Genomic DNA, 16,379 nt, shown 5'->3' with positions numbered 1-16,379 from the left:
CAAGCCTGGGTGAACTCTTATGTAAAGCAAAGTGCTCCCGAGGACACATGGGAATTATTGTCAAGTTAGCTTTCATCATGCTCATATGATTCACGTTAGTTACTTTGATAATTTGATATGTGGGTGGACCAGTGCTTGGGTGCTGCCCTTCCTTGGACAAGCCTCCCACTTATGATTAACCCCCTCTCGCATGCATCCGCAACTACGAAAGAAGAATTAAGATAAATCTAACCATAGCATGACACATATGGATCCAAATCAGCCCCTTACGAAGCAACACATAAACTATGGTTTAAGCTTCAGTCACTCTAGCAACCCATCATCTACTTATTACTTCCCAATGCCTTCCCCTAGGCCCAAATCATGGTGAAGTTTCATGCAGTGTATGTCTCATCAAAATATCGAACGTATACCAAATTCACATGATTACTTATAACAAGACTTCTCCCATGTCCTCGGGAACAAACGTAACTACTCGCAAAGCATGTGCATGTCCATAATAAGAGGAGTATTAATTATCATTAAGGATTTGAACATATGATCTTGCACTGAATAAACCAACTAGCATCAACAACAAGGAGTGATCAACACTACTAGCAACCCACAGGTACCAATATGAGGTTTTGAGACAAAGATCAGATACAAGAGATGAACTAGGGTTTGAGAGGAGATGGTGCTGGTGAAGATTTTGATGGATATTGACCCCCTCTTGATGAGATGATCATTGTTGATGATGATGGCTCCGATTTCCCCCTTAGAGAGGGAAGTTCCCCTAGCAGAACAGCTCCGCTGGAGTCCTAGATTGGTTCTGCCCAAGTTTCACCTCAAGACGGCGGCACTTCGTCCCGAAAGCTTCCTTCTAATTTTTTCCAGGTTAAAACACACCATATGGCAGAAGATGGGCATCGGGGGCCTGCCAGGTGGCCCACAAGGTAGGGGGCATGCCTAGGGGGGTAGGGCGCGCCCCCACCCTTGTGGATGGCAGGTGGCCCCCATTTGGTGCTTTCTTCGCCCAATATTTTTCTATTCCAAAATAATTCTCCGTGAAGTTTCAGGACTTTTGGAGTTGTGTAGAATAGGTCTCTAATATTTGCTCCTTTTCCAGTCCAGAATTCCAGCTGTCGGCATTCTCCCTCTTCATGTAAATCTTATAAAATAAGAGAGAAAAGGCATAAGTCACTACTGTAGGATGGTCCAAACGCGACACTATGATCAGAGACCCTTTGACGAAACTGTGTCCGATGCCGTAATCACAAACGGTGGTGTAAAAAAGGTCAAAAAAGGTGCAAAACGTTTGTGATGACGGATGCATCAAACACGGTTCTGATTTTAGTTCGTGTGCGATGATGAGGAACAAAAGAAATGGGCAGCCAGATGAAGGTGTGTGCGATATACAGCATACGATTCACTCGGATGAACTGTGTGTGATTAGGCAACATAATGGAAACGGTTCAACTGAACGAAATGTGTGTGATACGTGGCAAACAGGTCCGTAATCAGAAATGTGTGCGAAGACCAATAACTGTGTACGATTAGGCAACACAATGGAAATGGTTCAACTGAACAAGATGTGTGTGATACGTGGCAAACAGGTCCATAATCATAAATGTGTGCGAAGACCAATAATAACACAGACGATTGCTGCTAATAAGCCATGTGACTTGCTCTGTCTACAGAAGAATAACATGAGTGTGTGTATATATATAACTGAAATAAACATCCAATTACATAAGTGACTATACAGATCATTCACACACACCTCAATAAACACTTGCATGCATTCTAAAGTAGGAGAAACGATTGTCTAGTCATCTACTTCTTGTGGTGCTCCCGCCGCTGCTCTATGGCTCGATCCCTCGTCTGGGGCAGGAAGAAGACACTTCCTCATGCCAACGATCTGCTTGTACATCTCGTAGCTTGTGTACGCATCCTTGGCCGCGTACTTGACTTGTTGTTCATCCAATCTCTCATGCCACACACTATGCCAGGCATTCTTTTCCTTCTTGCTCTCATTCTTCATCTTCATGTAGTAGGGATCGATGATGGCTGAGGCGAGGTCAACCAGGGAGTTCAGTTTGTTATTGTCGCTGCCCCAGACCTTGTAGTGGTGCTGGAGGTTGACTAGATTCGGGCATTTCAGGCCCGAAATCTTGAGCGCTTTTAGATCGTTGGTGGTGTCCGCTGTAGCAAAACTGTAGTCGGAGTTGTTGATAAACCTGGAGAAACGCTCGCAAGGCCTTGTTGCTAGGTGGTAGTGGTAGACGAGGACGTCATGTTGCACACACAACTGGGCGACGACAACCTTCTGATCGTGCCTAGCATGACCGATGGTGTACTCGAGGTCGAAGCCGACCACTTGGTACTTGTCCTCGCCAAGGAACTACTCCAGAGTTTGGATGGAGCTCTCCATCGAGACTGGATCGTTCGTGTACACCACTGAGAGGGCCTTCGCCCTCAAGTGGGTGTCCACTACGTGATGCGTGGTGAACTACCCGCCATTGTCATCGTCGGCCTCTGGGAGCGCCATTGGAGCCACAGGGATCACCATTGGAACCGCTAGATGTCCTCTCTGTATGTGTCGTCGTGGGTGTGCTTATTGTGTCGTGTGAGGCGAGAGATGAAGGTAAATGGCCATAGGAATAAATGGGGGACGGACGGCCTGGATTCTCTGCGTGTCCGCATGGCAGTTTTTGCAGCGGGTAACTACAATGTCGCGCCGCACCCGGCGCAACCGCATGCACACGAACGTGCGTGATCATGCACCGGCCCCAAACACTGGCAGCACGCGTGGAGGGACGAGGGCAGAGCACCTGGAGGGATCCGAGAGCAAAGCGCGCGCGGTGGGACACAAGCAGAGTGCGTCGCGGCCACCTGAACCGCAAGCAACCACACACATAGAGCGGTTGAACACGTAGGAAATGGTCTCCTACAAGCCGGCCAACAGTTGCGTCACTGCGTAGAGAGCGACCGTGTGCTACTAGCTCCATCTTGGTCTATAGTCCCCGTTATATTTTGTGCCATACTTTGCCCTCAAATTTAACCAGCAAAATGTTAATGCATGTTATAAAAATTATATAATTGGAAACTATGTTCAAATATGAATCCAAGTATATTATGTTCGGCGACATGCATTTGTATTTTATTACTTAAATCATACTTATAAACTAGGATGGGGGTATAGTAGGTAATTAAATTGCAAGCATTTTTTATATTAACCGTATGTGTACGTGGCCTTTCGTCCTCCTCTCGCACGTCTTGTCACCCTGCTGCCGCAGACGGCTTACAACGCAAGCTTGCGCAGCAAGCTGGGGCGTTCTTTTGGCCAAACAGTGGCGCCAATGAATCGTCGGTGAGACCGTCCCCGCGCAACCTCGCAGGTTCCCGCGCAAGCTTCCAGCCCAACTCACTGAAATCCCCCAAAATCCCAATGCTTACCGGCCAGCTATATAAACCCTCACGGCCGGTGAGTCCTGCATCGCATTTTCCCCTCCCTCCCTATAGCTTATCTCATCTGCTCTATGGCACCGGTCTGTCATCGTCGCTCAGCCAATCCGCCATCATCAGAGGACAGCTCCAGCTAGGAGGCTACACCGTGGCGGCGGTTTAGTCCCCGACGTAGTGTAGTGCGCGTGGCGTCCTTGTTGGGTGTGCGTGGAAAACCCACCACATGCTCCGCCGCCGCTGCCCATCGGCAGCTGTTGCCGGCCGCCATTGCCACCACACCACCGTCGAAAGCCAGGGCCATCTCCCACTCCGCCGCCGCGGCCCGTAGGCAGGAGGTGGTCGTTGTGGCCGCCACCCCACTGCCGGCCACCATGGCCATAACCCGCTCCGCCACCGCGACCCAAAGGCGGGAGGTGGTAGTCATGGTTGCCAGCCCACCGTCGACAACCGGGGTCATCACCCGCTCCACCACCGCCGCCCGAAGGTGGGAGGTGGAGGTCGATGCCCGCACCAGCATCAATGACCTTGCGCGCTACACCGAGTTCTTGCGGGAGGAGGAGGATCGCCTCGTCGATCATGCAAAGAGCCTTACCGCCGCCATGGCCGTGGCACACGCCACCTCAGAGGCGAGGAATCAGGAGATCTATGAGGAGAACCACCGCTTCAAGATGAGTCGTCTAGAGCAGCAGAGGGCGCTCGAGGTGAGCGTCGCTAAAGCTACAGTAGCGGCAGGCACCGTATTGCTGTTGTCCAACTCGCCGGTAGGCTCCTCCACCTTTGCCTCTCACTGAGCATGCTTGGCAGAGGAGAGGCAATCGGAAGTAGTACAAAGCCCCTCCGTAGTAGTAGTAGTATTTAGGACTATTTTTTCAGTTCATCCGACTATAGATGTGGTGTAACTGTACAACGTACTTAAAATTAGCTAGTATATATAGTTGAACTAGCTATTTCAGTACGTGTTTGGCAACAATTGGGGAAAAGTTTGGTCGGTTTAGCTTTCAAGTTGAACTGTTTGTATAAAGAACGACTACTTAATCTATGAATGAAATCTATGCTTAATTACTGAATTTTAGTTGCAAAAATTAGATACCGCTAGTGATTTTTAGCTTCATATTTTGACAAATCGCAATGTTACAAGGTTCACAAATGGCAATGTTACTAGATCAACAAATGTCAATCTTTTCAGTTTGACAAATGGCAACATACCCAATATGACAAATGCAAATTTTACCAAATTGTTTGTAAGTGGTTGCACACGGGTCATCCAAAAGAACCATTTGCGTTGATGAGATGCGCAAATCCTGCTCTCACTTGGCATACGTGTGTTCTCTCTAAAATGTTTATGATCAAGAGCCGCAAAAATCCTGCTCGACACATTTTCCCTTGTGTTCCTGGGGAAGCTTTCAGTATGCATACGGGTGTTCGAACTAAAACGTTTGCGATGAGTGTTTTATATTTAAAAAACCATTGACTTTTTTTCAAAAGAAAATCGTTTCATAAGTCTGTACATTAAGAGAGAAAAACGCAAGTTCGCTCAAACCATATATTTCATTCAGTCATACTCCAAACTTATATTCATATGATTGAGATATAATATTAAACCCAAGAAAAGAAACTATTTCCGGCACCGGCGGAGGCGGCGTGCCGCGCCGTCGTTCTCGTTGTCGTCCTCCGGAACGCCGTTGTTGGAGTCTTCAATGCAGCACATAATGTTCTTCACTTGTAAATCAAACATCATCTCGTCGCGCTATCGACGGGCAGGGGGCGGGAGGACGGCAGCTGGCGGTGCTGAGACATAGCGGTCGAATGCAGCGTCCCATGCCGCTGAGGGGGGGGGGGCGCACGGGCACGAGCGCGGCGGGTGCAGCCAAACGCATAGGGACCGGCGCCGCGGTGGGAGGGGCGTGCACTGACATGGGCGCTGGTGCTGGCACATACACGAGCTCGTGCGGGTCCACGGAGACCTCACTCATGCTCGTGGCTTCCAGATCTGCGATAGTGCTCAGCGACCAGCCCGTCAATGCTACGGGGATGGTCGCTAGCGCGGGCGCGGGGATGGGAGCTGGGATGGGAGCGGGGGCAGGAACCGCCGCGGCCAGCTCGTTCTGGGCCATGTCCATGAGGCCCCATTCCTCCTTATTTTCTATGTCCTTTGGCTCAGAGTCGACTTCACCAAACTTGAAGACTAGTGGCAGATGATACTTCTGTGTCATGGCGTTGGTGGAGGTCTACGAGAGGCAGGGGAATGGGAGGCGAACAGTAAGGCCGCCCTCATTAAGGAGCGGCTCGAGCGCCATTAATGGAGAGGAAGGCAGGCGGCCATGGAAGTCAAAGGCCTCGCTTCCTAGTGAGACTGCGCAGAGTACAACTCGCATACTTCCCGGTGAGCCCGTGGATTGGAGGACAGCTTGCATGCCTCTCGGTGAGCCTGCACACCGGACTGCGCTCGCACGCCTCCCGTTCAGTCAAGTAGTTGTCCGCACGGCACCTCATATAGCCATTAAAACCAAGACACATGGCGTCACATGAATGGTTAACAAAATGGACACGGTTTGACTTATACAAAATGTTTGAGATATTAAAGTGGCAGCTATTTTTTCAAAATGCCTTTGTTGGCTGTTATTCGAGTGCGCCTTCTCTCAAAATGGACATGAAAAATACCACAACATGTCGAGTGCCATTTCATGATAGCATGCCATGTTTCATGAATTTTAGACGAGTTTTGGATTTACTAGAATTTAAAAACAATGTATCTCAACGTTTTGCCCGCAATCAATGGTGCCCTGGTATTTGCATTCCATTCCCATTTCTTGCATGGGACCTAAGCATGCACCCAAGGACAAAGATTTGACTTTATTGGATATAGTGCAATTTATGATGTCTCTTACCGATTTGCCACTACCATTTTGGGGCTATGCATTAGAGACAGCTACATTCACATTAAATAGGGCACCCTCTAATCCATTGAGACGACGATGTATGAACTATGGTTTGGCTAGAAACCTAAGCTGTCGTTTCTTAATGTTTGGGTTTGTGATGCTTATGTGAAAAAAGTTTCAGCCTAATAAGCACAAACCTAAACCGGAAAAGTGCATCTTCATAGGATACCCAAAAGAAACTGTTGGGTACACCTTCTATCACAGATCCGAAAGGCAATATCTTTGTTGCTAAGAGTGGACCCTTTCTAGAGAAGATGTTTCTCTTGAAATAAGTGAGTGGGGGGAATGTAGAACTTGATGAGTTAAGTGTACCTTCTCCCGAATTGGAAAGTAGTTCAACATAGAAATCAATTCTAGTGATCTCTACACCAATTAGTGAGGAAGTGATACGTCTCCGTCATCTCTACTTTTCCAAACAGTTTTGCCCTTATTTTGGACTCTAACTTGCATGATTTGAATGGAACTAACCCGGACTGACGCTGTTTTCAGCAAAATTGCCATGGTGTTATTTATGTGCAGAAACAAAAGTTCTCGGAATGACCTGAAACTCCACGGAGATTATTTTTGGAAATAATAAAAAATACTGGCAAAGAATCAAGGCTAGGGGGCCTACACCCTAGCTACGAGGGTGGGGGCGCGCCCCCCTGCCTCGTGGGCCCCCTGAGCACCACCGACCTCAACTCCAACTCCATATATTTGTGTTCAGGGAGAAAAAAATTAAGGGAGAAGGATTCATCGCGTTTTACGATACGGAGCCGCCGGCAAGCCCTAAACTCTCTCGGGAGGGCTGATCTGGAGTCTGTTCGGCGCTCCGGAGTGGGGAATCCGTTGCCGTCGTCATCATCAACCATCCTCCATCACCAATTTCATGATGCTCAGCACCGTGCGTGAGTAAATCCATCGTAGGCTTGCTGGACGGTGATGGGTTGGATGAGATTTATCATGTAATCGAGTTAGTTTTGTTAGGGTTTGATCCCTAGTATCCACTATGTTCTGAGATTGATGTTGCTATGACTTTGCTATGCTTAATGCTTGTCACTAGGCCCCGAGTGCCATGATTTCAGATCTGAACCTATTATGTTTTCATGAATATATGTGAGTTCTTGATCCTATATTGCAAGTCTATAATCACCTACTATGTGTTATGATCCGGCAACCCCGAAGTGACAATAATCGGGACCACTCCCGGTGATGACCATAGTTTGAGGAGTTCATGTATTCACCATGTGTTAATGCTTTGGTCCAGTACTCTATTAAAAGGAGGCCTTAATATCCCTTAGTTTCCGCTAGGACCCCGCTGCCATGGGAGGGTAGGACAAAAGATGTCATGCAAGTTCTTTTCCATAAGCACGTATGACTATATTCGGAATACATGCCTACATTACATTGATGAATTAGAGCTACTTCTGTGTCACCCTAGGTTATGACTGTTACATGATCGATTGCATCCGGCATAATTCTCTATCACTGATCCATTCCCTACGAGCTTTCCATATATTGTTCTTCGCTTATTTACTTTTCCGTTGCTATTGTTATCATCACTACAAAATACCAAAAATATTACTTTTGCTACCGTTACCTTTTGCTACCGTTACCACTACTATCATATTACTTTATTACTAAACACTTTGCTGCAGATATTAAGTTTCCAGGTGTGGTTAAATTGACAACTCAGCTGCTAATACTTGAGAATATTCTTTGGCTCCCCTTGTGTCGAATCAATAAATTTGGGTTGAATACTCTACCCTCGAAAACTGTTGTGATCCCCTATACTTGTGGGTTATCAAGACTATTTTCTGGTGCCATTGCCGGGGAGCATAGCTCTATTCTTTGAGTCACTCGGGATTTATATCTGCTTATCATTATGAAGAACTTGAGAGATCCAAAAACCAAGATTTATCCCACAACTACGAGGGGAGGTAAGGAACTGCCATCTAGCTCTGCACTTGATTCACCTTTTGTTTTGAGTAAGCTTGCGACACCTAAACCTGCTTCTGCTATTAATTCTGATATGTTGCATATTATTGATGATGCCACTTCTGCTATGCATGATACTTATGATGAAACTACTTCTATGCTAGATACTACTGTGCCACTTGGTGAATTTCTTGATGAACAACTTGCTAGGGCTAGAGAGAATGAAATTATTGAAACTAATAATATTGATGAAAGTGATGATGAAGGCTCTCCTGATAAATATGAATTGCCTATTGTGCCCGAGGGCTATGTTATGGATGAAGAAACTGCTAGAGACTTTATTGCATCCAATGATAGAGGTGATCTTAAGAAATTATTAGCTAATCTTAAACAAAAAACTCTGAATGCTAGAATGAAATATGATCCTGCTTATGCTACTTCACCTATCTTTGTTACTGATAAGGACTATGAATTCTCCATTGATCCTGATATAATTACTTCAGTTGAATCTGATCCTTTTTATGGCTATGAATCTAAAACTGTTATGGCACATCTTACTAAATTAAACGATATAGCCACCCTATTCACTAATGATGAGAGAACTCGCTACTTTTACATCCTTAAAATATTTCCGTTCTCATTAGAGGGTGATGCTAAGATATGGTTTAATTCTCTTGATCCTGGTTGTGTGCGTAGTCCCCGGGATATGATTTATTACTTCTCTACTAAATATTTACCTTTTCATAAGAAACAAGCTGCCTTAAGGGATATATATAATTTTGTGAAAATTGAAGAAGAGAGTCTCCCACAAGCTTGGGGGAGGCTTCTCCAATTACTTAATGCTTTGCATGATCATCCTCTTAAGAAGAATGAAATACTTGATATCTTTTAGAATGGACTAACTGATGCTTCCAGAGACCACGTGGATAGTTGTGCTGGTTCTGTTTTCAGGGAAAGAACATCGGATGAAGCTGAAATTCTATTGAATAATATGTTGATAAATGAAAATAATTGGACACTTCCTGAGCCAACTCCTGAGCCTATTCCTAAACCAACTCCGAAGAAAAGGGGTGTTCTATTTCTCAGTCCTGAAGATATGCAAGAGGCAAACAAATCCATGAAAGAAAAGGGTATTAAAGCTGAAGATGTTAAGAATTTACCTCCTATTGAAGAAATACATGGTCTCAATTTACCGCCTGTTGAAGAAATATATGGTTTTAATCCTTCACCTATTAAAGAAATACATGGTCTTGATAACCCGACACAGGTAGTAAAGGTAAATTCTCTCTATAGATATGATAAAGCTGAAATCCCTCCTACTAAGTTTGCTAGCCAATGTTTGGACGAGTTTGATAACTTTATGGTTAAGCAAGAAGACTTCAATGCTTATTTTGGTAGACAATTGAAATAAAATTCTTATATGATTGAACACTTGGGTGATTATATGTCTAGAGTTAAAGGTGAACTTAAACTCATTAGTAAACATGCTTCTATGGTTACCACTCAAGTAGAACAAGTACTTAAAGCTCAGAATGATTTGCTCAATGAATTAAATAGTAAGAAAAATGATAACGCTGTTAGAGTTATGACTAGAGGTGGTAAGATGACTCAGGAACCTTTGTATCCTGAGGGCCATCCTAAGAGAATTGAGCAAGATTCTCAGAGAAATAATATAGATGCACCTAGTCCTTCTAAAAGGAACAAAAAGAAAAATGATAGGACTTTCCATGCTTCTAGTGAACCTGTTATTGACACACCTGAGAATCCCAATGATATTTCTATTTTTGATGTTGAAACACAATCTGGTAATGAACATGAAACTAGTGATAATGTTAATGATTATGTTCATGTTGATGCTCAACCTAGTAATGATAATGATATAGAAATTTAACCTGCTGTTGATCTTGATAAGCCACAATCAAAGAATCAATGTTATTATAAAAGAATCTTTGTTGATAGGAAACACGGTAAGGAAATAGAGCCTTGGGTTCAGAAACCCATGCCTCTTCCTCCTAAGCCATCCAAGAAAAAGGATGATGAGGATTTTGAGCGCTTTGCTGAAATGATTAGACCTATCTTTTTGCGTATGCGTTTGATTGATATGCTTAAAATGAATCCTTATGCTAAGTACATGAAAGATATTGTTACTAATAAAAGAAAGATATCGGAAGCTGAAATTTCCACCATGCTTGCTAACTATACTTTTAAGGGAGGAATACCAAAGAAACTTGGAGATCCCGGAGTACCAACTATACCATGCTCCATTAAAAGAAAGTACGTTAAAACTGCTTTATGTGATCTTGGAGCCGGTGTTAGTGTTATAACTCTCCCATTATATTGTAGACTTGATTTGAATAAGTTGACACCTACTGAAATATCTTTGCAAATGGCTGATAAATCAACTGTTATACCTGTCGGTATTTGTGAGGATGTGCCTGTTGTAGTTGCAAACGTTACTATTTTAACGGACTTTGTTATTATTGACATTCCCGAGGACGATAGTATGTCTATTATTCTTGGAAGACCTTTTTTGAATACTGCATGGGCTGTTATTGATTGCAACAAGGGCAATGTCACTTTTCATGTTAATGGTAATGAGCATACGGTACACTTTCCGAGGAAACAACCTCAAGTTCATAGTATAACCTCTATTGAAAAAATTCCATCAATTATTTTTGGAGGTTTTGAATTTCCTCTTCCTACTCTCAAGAAGAAATATGATATTCTTATTATTGGGGATGTGCATATCCCCGTTGAGGTAACCTAGTGTTATTCAAAAATTCTCCGGTTCCATGTTACTCGGAATGAGTTTGTTAATAAGACTTGGTCAACCTTGTTAGTGAATTCCTTTTGATGAGCATGAGATGGTTGAATTTAGAAAACACAACTCTCTATACCCTCTGTTTAATTTCTGTTATTTATACTAAATGAAGCAAAAATAGCAATTTCTGTCTGTTTTCTGAATTATCCATGCAATAAAAAATACCCCAAAAATAAAAGTTCTCCAAATGCCCTGAAAATTAAATATGATTTTTATGGAATATTTGAGAATATTTGGCACTGAGAACACAGCAGGGGGAGCTGGCACCTGGCCACGAGGGTCCAGGGCGCGCCCACCCACCCTGGGTGCGCCCCCTGCCTCATGGGCCCACGGTGGCCCCCTTCCACTTATTCCTGCACCCACACACTTCTTATTCCTCCCAAAAAATCACCATCCAGCTCAAGCACGAGTTGTAGCTCATTTTGCTGCGATTTTTGATCTCTTTTCTCAAAGCACCTCTCACAAAACTGCTTTGGGGGACTGTTCCTTGGTATGTGACTCCTCCATTGGTCCAATTAGTTTTTGTTCTAGTGCTTTATTCATTGCAAATTTGTGCTGCCTAGGTGACCATGTTCTTGAGCTTGCATGTCAAATTTATATGGTTCCAAGTAGTTCTAATGCATGATATAGGCTCTAGGCACTTGTAGGAGTAGTTGCTATCAATTTTGTTGAGTTTGGTTTACTTTTATTTGAAGTTACTAAAAATTTCAAAAAAATTTCAGACAAAAAAATATTCTTAGGAAAATGTACCAAGGTGGTTCTTCAAGGAAACAAGGACCCAAGCTTGCAATGCGTGATGCTGATGATGAACCACCAAGGGACGCCCCAGTGCGGCCTTGTGAATGTCCTTCAGAGGACTTCATGGATCGAGCAGGAATTAAGGAAGAATTTAACACATATTTGCTTAACGCTAATCTTGTGAGCTTCGAGGCAGAAAAGTGCTGGTAGTACCACTATCTCACTAGTTCCTTTGTGAGGAAGTTTGAATTTTCATCTTCACGCAATTCTCAAACTGTCCTGTTTGATGTTTATGAAAATTCTTACACTATGGACTTAGAGGATTTTACCACTGCTTGCAAACTTCCACAATGGGGTAGTGCTAGTGAACCTCGCAAATCTGAATTTAGAGATTTTCTTGCTAGTATAACTGTGGGGGACTCTAGAGATATAACACAAGCTACCATAGGGAGCATTTATTTTCCTGCTATACATTATTTTGCTATGTTCATAGGTAGATGCATTAATGGTAAAGATGAAGCATGTCACATGTGTGTCCCTGACCTCAGTATTCTTAGGAGTGCGGTGTTAGGAGATAAAACTTATAATTTGCGAGCCATTGTTGCATGTAGGTTGCATCACAATAGATTTAATGGAGATTTCTTTGGTGGAATTTATGCAACCCGTATAGCTAATTTTCTTGGTATAACCATACGTGAGGATGATATTGAGTTGCCTCCTGCTTATTTGGATTATGAGGCTATGGTTCGTCATCATTTTGTTGAGAGGAACAATCAGTTTCTCTAGTACCGACTAATCTTTGACAGACGACGCACCTATCACATCGCTCTCCCTGCTTCTACTTTCTTTGACTTTCAGGCAAAAGGGAGATATTTTATAACTAGAGAGGAGGCAGAAGAGTATAAGAGGAGGGCTGAGATAGCTCTCCTCCAAGCTGTAGCCCACGATGCAATGACTGATGCATCTCCGTACGACCCCAACTATAACGTTGGATATCCGCCAGGCCATCCGTGGCATTAGACCAACTTAGGCCAAAAGCCTAAGCTTGGGGGAGTATGTATTTCCCACCGACATTACATTCATGTTCACACACTCATTGCTAGTTGTCGGTGCTCATACTTTTTCATTGTATTATCCATGCTAGTTTATTTCCTTTTTATGCTTTCTTCTTGTGTGTTTGATAAACCTTAAGAAAAACCAAAAAAATTAGTTGTAGCTTTTAGCTAGCTTTAACTTCTATGCTTGTAGTAGTAATTAAAAAGAAAACCCAAAAAGATTTCCTGTTCTTCTTTTGCTTGTTGGGAGCTTTCCCGTGTAAATAGTTTTATTTCTTTTCTTTTCTTTGGGGGTCGATAGGAGAAGACCATGATTAAACTGTTGAAATGACTCATATATGAGTTATTGTTGATTTAACCAAGAGTCCATTTTGCCTTGTCTTCTCCTGTTTATTGAATGCTTGCAGATTCTAGCTTAGTCCAATGCACGTGCACTGTTATTATTATTCACATCATTCGGTCATGCAAGTGAAAGGCAATTATGACGATATATGATGGACTGATTGAGTTGGGAGAAGCTGGTATGAACTCGACCTCTCTTGTTTTTCTAAATATGATTAGTTCATCGTTCCTGATTCAGCCTATTATGAATAAACATGTTTGCAATGACAATTAGAGATTATAGTTGCTTATGCCATGCTTAATTAGCTAGGAGCTTATAATGGTTTGCCTTGCGTGCCAACATGCTATTAAAATGGTTGTGATGTGGTATGATAGGGTGGTATCCTCTTTTGAACGATTCGAGTGGCTTGACTTGGCACATATTCACGCATGTAGTTGAAACAAAATCAACATAGCCTCTATGATATTTATGTTCATGGTGCATTATATCCTACTCATGCTTGCATTCGGTGTTGATTAATTTTAATGCATGTTCATGACTGTTGTCGCTCTCTAGCTGGTCGCTTCCCAGTCTTTTGCTAGCCTTCACCTGTACTAAGCGTGAATATTACTTGTGCATCCAATTCCGTAAACCCCAAAGTTATTCCATACAAGGCCACCATACCTACCTATATACGGTATCTACCTGTCGTCCCAAGTAAATTTGTATGTGCCGAACTCTAAACCTTCAAATAAACATTATGTTTTGTATGCTCGAATAGCTCATGTATCAACTAGGGTTGTCTGTATCTTCCATGCTAGGCGGGTTATTCTCAAGAGGAGTGGACTCCGCTCCTCACTCACGAGAAAATGGCTGGTCACCGGGAAGCCCAGTCCCATGCTTTATGCAAATCAAATCAAAATAATTGCAAACAAAAATCCCCCTGGGACTGTTGTTAGTTGGAGGCACTCGTTGTTTCGAGCAAGCCATGGATTGATGCTTGTTGGTGGAGGAGGAGTATAAACTTTACCATTCTGTTTGGGAACCGCCTATAATGTGTGTAGCATGGAAGATATCGCCATCTCTTGGTTGTTATGTTGAAAATGAAAGTATACCGCTCAAAATATTATTCATATCTATTTCAAAACCGAGCTTTGGCACCTCTACAAATCCCTGCTTCCCTTATCAAAGGGCCTATCCATTTACTTTTATGTTGAGTCATCATCCTCTTATTAAAAAGCACCAGTTGGAGAGCACCACTGTCATTTGCATTCATTACTGCTAGTTTACATTGAGTATGATTTGACTGGATCTCTTTTACCATGAATCACAATGTCTAGTCAGTCCTTGATCTTTAAAGGTGCTCTGCATTTATGTTTTGCGGTCTCAGAAAGGGCTAGCGAGATACCATCTTGTTATATCTTATTATGATTGTTTTGAGAAAGTGTTGTCATCCGAGATTTATTATTATTGCTCGCTAGTCGATTATGCCATTGATATGAGTAAACATGATACCTAGGAGTTATTGTGAATATGGTTAGTTCATAATCTTTGCTAAAAACTTGAATGCTGGCATTACATATTTACAACAACAAGAGCAAACAGAGTTTGTAAAAGTTTTTCTTTATCACTTTCAGTTTGTCAACTGAATTGCTTGAGGACAGGCAAAGGTTTAAGCTTGGGGGAGTTGATACGTCTCCATCGTATCTACTTTTCCAAACACTTTTGCCCCTGTTTTGGACTCTAACTTGCATGATTTGAATGGAACTAACCCGGACTAACACTGTTTTTAGCAGAATTGCCATGGTGTTATTTATGTGCAGAAACAAAAGTTCTCAGAATGACCTGAAACTCCACTGAGATTATTTTTGGGAATAATAAAAAATACTGACAAAGAATCAAGGCTAGGGGGCCCACACCCTAGCCACGAGGGTGGGATGCCCGCCTGCCCCTGGGCGCGCCCCCTGCCTCATGGGCCCCCTGGAGCTCCACCGACCACAACTCCAACTCCATATATTCGTTTTTGGGGAGAAAAAATAAGGGAGAAGGATTCATCACGTTTTACGATACGGAGCTGCCGCCAGGCCCTAAACTCTCTCGGGAGGGCTGATCTAGAGTCCGTTCGGGGCTCCGGAGAGGGGAATCCATCGCCGTCATCATAATGAACCATCCTCCATCACCAATTTCACGATGCTCACCGCCGTGCGTGAGTAATTCCACCGTAGGCTTGCTGGACGGTGATGGGTTGGATGAGATTTATCATGTAATCGAGTTAGTTTTGTTAGGGTTTGATCCCTAGTATCCACTATGTTCTGATATTGATGTTGTTCTGACTTTGCTATGCTTAATGCTTGTCACTAGGTGTAACATCCCAAAATTCTAAATTTTGGAATGTTATATTAAATAAATTAGTATGATTGTTTGTTTGATTGTTGTGTGATTGATTGTGTGAAAATGATTGGAAATTGAAAACTTTTTGAAAGTTGAATGAGAGGGAATAAAAGGACTTTCCCAAAACTTTTCATCTTGCATTTTGATCTCCCTGAGTTCAAATTCATTTCATTACAAAACCCTAGAGTGAAGATAACATGATTTCTTCCATTTAAAGAAATGAAAAGGGGTTCGAAAATGATTTGAATTTCCATTTGAAATATTTTAAATTTAGAAACTTTAAGCAACTCAATGAGTTCATGAGAGAAGATAAAATGACTTCTTCATATTTGAAGAAAGAGAGTTGGAAGTTTCAAAGAAATAAATTGGAAGTCACTTTGAAGTTATTTGAAACTCATTTTCTATTTGAAGTTGTTTGAAATTCCAAATTCAAATCCAATTGGGAGTTATTTGAGTTTCTATTCAAAATATTTTTCTCCTAAAATAAATAAATGGAAATAAGGGTAAAATGATTCCTTTCAATAGAAAATTAGGAGAAAATAAATTTGAAATCATTTTGGTATTTTAAAAATGTTTTTATTGGCTTTAAATGCAAAACTAGCACTGTTTGACTTTTATGATTTTATATATAATTTATTTGAACTTGGAAAATAGTTCATCTTATTCTTGGTATTTTTCTGAGCATTTTGGAGTTCTCAGAGGAAGACTTCGAGACAAAGATGGTGATCGAATCAAGGTTCTTATGAAGTGCA

Source organism: Triticum aestivum, chromosome 4A (assembly GCF_018294505.1).
Source record: "Triticum aestivum cultivar Chinese Spring chromosome 4A, IWGSC CS RefSeq v2.1, whole genome shotgun sequence".
Lineage (NCBI taxonomy): Eukaryota > Viridiplantae > Streptophyta > Magnoliopsida > Poales > Poaceae > Triticum > Triticum aestivum.
The sequence above is the reverse complement of the archived record's forward strand: the minus strand, read 5'-3'. Positions refer to the sequence as shown.